Here is a 6,000-nt window from a genome sequence, read left to right on the forward strand (position 1 = left end):
TGCTAGCAAAAATGGAAGGAGAGGCAGACTGTGAGATCATGAAAGGGTCCATGAGATACTCTTTCTATTAAGATTTGAGAAGCCCTCTTCTAACCAGTCCTGTCTGAATGGTCAAGTATCGAGTTATGTGGTCTGGTTCTCCTTACTCCACCTCAATGCTACAGCAGCTTCCCAAATGTTCCTAATATAGTGTACACTACTGTTGCTTTGGCAGTGGTACGGTCCCAGATCTTAAAATAGTCATATTCAGTTATTATTTTGGAATGTTGTCAACAGTTTCCTGAGGAACTCAAGAAACAGAAGGGAAAAAGCAATTTTCAAAAGTTTATAGTTCATTAGACCTGAATGGAATTTCATGGGACAAACAAAAGGCACTTTTCTATTCAAGGGCTCTCTCCTTGCTGAATTTCAAAATCCTGCTGCACACCATGCATTGTTAATGACAGCTTCTCAAAAAGAGGTTTAAAATGGAAAGTGTTAAGCAACCTAAAATAGGGGTCAATACCAGCTCTGCCTATAGCAATATAAAGACTTTGAAAATGCACAAATCAGTTTCCCCTAAAAAAGTTTATATTCCATCACCTTCCCTGACCCAGCTGATACCAGTGCCTATCTCAGTGAATTCAGTAACATTTGTCCAATTTTCACAATGCTTCCTTTGCAACTGGTAAATTATTTAGCAAGTTAAGAAATGGAAATGATATGAAATAAGTTGATTTCCTTATAGCTCAGCTCTCTACAAGCCCAGACAAATGTTATCTATTTTCTGTCAATTTTCACCTGGCCCCCTTCATTTTGGTATGTGATGGCAGTGGCTGAACAATGAAATGATTTTGTGCAGGTGAGTTGAACCATCCTTATCCGCGTTTTGCACATAAGCTGCTAAAGACACAGCTGTAATAGTAGGTGGACAGTCCGAGTCTGGCAAAAATATGTGACTGTGTATTTTTCTGTTGATTTTATATATGTAATTCTGGAGAAGCAGAGTTCCTCATCTGTCCCTCTTGCCTCTAGATCTGCTGAATCAGCAGTAATGTTTTTGATTGCTGCAGGTACTTTTGGTGAAAGTTCATCTGAAAGATTACTTGTTTTTCCCAGCCACAAAAGTTTGATTGTTGTCTAAATTCCTTTTGATACTTTAAAGTTGCATTCTTCTCTCTATATATAATGTATAGTATTCTGTTATGCTAAGGGAGTTGATTTGGTCCTGCTGTTAAGGCAAGTCAGTATTGTTCATAATTGTGAACTACCCATTTTACTTGTTGGCATGTCCTAGTTTTTGAAGGAACTGTTTAAGTAGAGGTAGAAATCTGCTGATAAGGATTTTAAAGATACACTCTAATTTTAGAAATAATTTGCAAAAATTAAGCCATCACTCTGGCACTCAGTGATGACAGGACATCAAAAAATCTACAGATAAGCATCTGAAAGTCTGGATCCTTACAGGAAGTTTGTCCTCACTTCTTAGATTGTATGATCACTGGAGCATGGACCATCTTTTTGTTCCGTCTTTGTACCACGCCTATCACAGTGGGGTCCTATAGTTCATGACTGAGGCCCCTAAGTGTTACAGTAATACCAACTATAAATAATAATTCAGGTCTGTTTGATCTCCAAAACTGGATTCATACAAACCAGCTTTCTTATTATATCTGACATTCTGATTCAAGCTAAAACCTGGAAAGGCTGAGGTTAAAGAGCACTGAAAATTAATGAAAAATATTAACCATTTCAGACCTCAGAAGAGCTCAACTCAGTTTAGGTAAAGTCTGCAGCAGTAAACTCAGGGTCCTAAAATGACTCAGTTTCTTTCTTTCAGGCTGAATCCAGAAGATAGTTGTCCCTCTGTCTCCAAAGCCCTCAGCTGAGAATCCACCAGAATCAATCCTCTCCCCTATATTTTTCAACATGGATATGAAGCTATTGGAAAAAGCTAATGAAATAGCAAAGACAGAGATGCCACCAAGACATGGATGACATCCAGTTTTACATCTCCTTTATGTCAATCATAGATAACAATATCTCTCAGCTTCCTCAATGTCTCAGTAAAGAGCAGCAAGTGAAAGTTGAACACAAGCAACACTGAGATGCTGATTGGAAGAAGAAGAATCCTTGAAGAAACTTGTCATAATTCTCAGTCTGGCACATGCTATTGTAGACATCTGTCCTGAAATTTAATTGATCCATAGCATTTTTAGACTCCTCAGTGCCACAGGATGCTTAAATAGCTGTTGGGCAACTCCCACCTTTTCATGTTCTCTGTATTTATATATATCTCCTCACAATATGTTCCATTCTATGCGTCTGTTGAAGTGGGCTGTAGCCCATGAAAGCTTATGCTCAAATAAATTCGTTAGTCTGTAAGGTGCCACAGGTACTCCTGTTCTATCTGTGAATACAGACTAACACGGCTGCTACACGGAAACCTTAAATAGCTATGTCAGGGGGAAAAACAAAAAAGGGCTGGGGTGGTGGTAGAGGGAAGCAAAACCAGCCAACAAACAAACAACCATACCATATGCAACTGGCCAGAAGACTGTGCCCTATCTTACTGAATACAGTGCAGACCATGGTGAGCCATACGTCTGTGACCCTGAGGCTTGACTATTACATCTCATTGTATCTAGGAATTAATCCATATGCCCAGAAAAAAGCTCCAAATGCTACAAAAAACAGCAGGCCCTCTGCTTAACAGTATAGGTCACCATGGGCACATCTTGCAGCTCTACTCTTTGCACTGGTTCTTCACTCAAGAGAGTTCAATTCAAGGTGCCTCTCCTCATATTCAAAGGCCTACCAAGATTTGGGACTGAGAGAGTGCCTTTCCTTCTGCGACCATGACTGTCAATGACAGCTATGTTCCACTAGAACCATAAACCTGTCAACCAGGAGGAAAAGACAGAACTTTCACAGGAGCTGGATCTTGACTACGGAAGTCTCTCCAGCAAGAAATAAGAATGACTATGGGGTCTTATTGTGTGTTCAGCATTCATCTCTTTGACTTGGCTTTCCCCCTACCCCCCACTCCCACTTATTTTCCTATAGGCTGGAATGGAAAAAAGAGTGACACTGTTGTTTCTATTTTCAAATACTTGGAGTCTATTATACAATAGTGATGAGGGCTTAGACAACTGATGGATAGACAGGCAGAAGACAGCAGCTGCATTCTGTTTGGATTTCACAATCAAGCAGCAATTAAGTGGTTAAAACAAATATTTCTTGAGTCATTTTGTTATTTCTATCTTAATTTGTCCTTTTAACAAATCTACTGTTGTTTTCAGTCTTCAGATCTTTTATTTTCTTAAGTCTTTGTCACTAAAGCTCTCTTAATCTTTGTAGATAAAGCTTCTGGTTTGTGGTATTTTTCCTTAAGGCTTCAGTTGTCTTCAATCTTTTCATTTCATCACATTTAAATATTTCAGACAGTTTCAAGACATTCATAAATGGATATGATTAAGATTGGGTCCTGACAAGTGGTAGGAAAAAAAAATCTTGTCTTCCAACCAAGACAATGAAAGCCCATCACAAGCCTCAATGGATTAAGACAAGTTGTTTTTTTTCTTGTCCTTAGAAAATGAACAAATTAAACACTATCCCAGCGGCTGTATTCACTAAAAGCACTAAAGATAATCCCTTCCATTTGTTACTGGAAAGTGCTTTCCTTTGTAAGTATCGCCCTGCATTACTGGCAGCCATGTAGGCCGTGTAGGCTGAGCAACAATTGGTAATGAAATCTGAAACTCACCTGGTTTTACCACAAAGCCAAAGCTTGACTCAGATTTGTGATCCTTTTGTGTGAATGAGAGTAATAATAACATTTTATCTTCTAAGCCAGAGTTTCTCAAACAGAGGTCAACGCTTGTGTAGGGAAAGCCCCTGGCAGGCAGGGCCGGTGTGTTTACTTGCCTTGTCTGCAGGTCCAGCCGATCGTGGCTCCCACTGGCTGTGGATTGCTGCTTCAGGCCAATGGGAGCTGCTGGAAGTGGCGTGGGCTGAGGGACATACTGGCCTCTGCTTCCAGCAGCACCCATTGGCCCGGAGCTATGATCTGCGGCCAGTGGGAGCCGCGATCAGCTGGACCTGCAGACAGAGCAGGTAAACACACCGACCCAGCCCGCCATGGGCTTTCCCTACACAAGTGACGACCCGTTTGAGAAACCCTGTTCTAAGCCTTTTTCAATCAATAATTAATAACATAGTCCTCACAACATCCCTCCAAGACACAAGTTTGTCTCTATATTTTCCAGAGAAACTGAGTCACAGAAGTGAAGCACTCATTGCTGCATCAGATATCAAGAGATGTGCACACATGCTGAGCTGCGTGCATATTGCTTAGCAAGGAACAAGTCGAGCCCAAGGACTTCCAATGGGAGTTTCCCCAGAATCCAGGCTATTGAAATGTACGAATATCAGGATTTAGCTTTGAGATGTGCAGGCAGCTACTGGATGGTGTGTTTAAAGGACAGTTTTTACAATGCTGCTAAACCAGTAGATGGGGTATGGATGATGGGGGGTTCCCTTCAGTGACAAATTTGTGTGGTATTTTAGTGCCTATGGTATGGAGTGTGAGCAGCTGCCTATTGATCACAATGGTTTATCACAACCCTGGCTGGGGCTCCTTGCAAGTTCTCACCTCCTCTTAGCTAAGAAGATATCTCTGTCTAATGTTCCTTGAACTCCTTCATTAAACATAAAGCTTCAGGACACTTTCTCTGTGACCTTGAACACCCCTCTCCTACCACGTAAAGGAGGTTGGAACAAAATCAAATTGCACATTTAATTTTAGAGAGACAAGCTTGTCTCTCTCACCAACAGAAGTTGGTCCAATAAAAGATATTACTTCACTCACCTTGTCTCTTTAATATCCTGGGACCAACATGGCTACAACAACATTGCATAATTTTAATTTTACTCTGTTTTAGGGGTTTGCAAGGCCTCAGACTTTCTTGAACTGTAGTGGTGTGATTAAAAGTGCAATGTGCTCAGAATATTGGTACCTGGTGGGTTACAGGGGATTGATTGCAAAAATTCTCTGTGTCTCTGCTCAAACTGTGTTGATTAGTTGTGTGTACTCAGATAAGAAGAGTAGTATTGTTTCTGTTCCCTGACTGGATAATTACACAAGGTTTTCCAGAGCAAATTTAAAGTTCATTTCCCGCAAATTGCATAGGAGATTTTGAAATTTCCTTTCTGTGAATAGTTATGCCAGTAAAATTCAATTGCATGAATGTTTTGTAGAAAGTAAACAAAAGAGGCATGAGAATGGCTGAAATAATATTTGCATATTTATTTATTTACTCTGAGGTATTAACCCAGCTCTGAAACCTTGTACATAGTATGGAAATAGTGTTGATCCTGCTTTGAGCAGGGGATTGGACTAGATGACCTCCTGAGGTCTCTTCCAACCCTAATATTCTATTCTATGAAATGTACACTAACCAGGAAAATGACTAAAAAGGCAAAACCATTCCATCACTGATCTTGGTGAAGGATGGTGAGTCAGCTAACTGAACTGAACAGTTCTCCTCACTTCCCTATGGTTCTCTTAATGCTTCCTGTCTGTACAATATTGGGTCAAATCCTAAGTAACTTACCCAAAGGTACAAAAGGGTTCAATTTCAAAATTTGATTAGAACTTGGGAGTTCCTCATAGGCCAGTGGGATCTGCACCCACTTATTCCACAGCTGAATTTGAGTTTTTATGTAATTTGAAACTAAAATGCTAAGAAAAACTCAGTTAATCCAGAATAGAACTAGAACAAAAGTTGGCACAAACCCTTGGAAACCAATCCTGCTAAGGCTCAATGAGCTACATGTGATAGATATGGAAAATTCCTGCAATATGCTTGCAAAATTTTATGGTATTAAATGCAAACTTTATGTATCATTATGGGCTGGGATTGTATGTAAGGGGGAGGCCTGGGAGTTCAAAGGATTATATTGAAATTGTGCCAAATGAGAATGGATTTTTGGGACAGTAAGTGTGAAATGGATTTCCTG

The sequence above is a fragment of the Chelonoidis abingdonii genome, chromosome 8 (assembly GCF_003597395.2).
Source record: "Chelonoidis abingdonii isolate Lonesome George chromosome 8, CheloAbing_2.0, whole genome shotgun sequence".
Classification (NCBI taxonomy): Eukaryota; Metazoa; Chordata; order Testudines; family Testudinidae; genus Chelonoidis; species Chelonoidis abingdonii.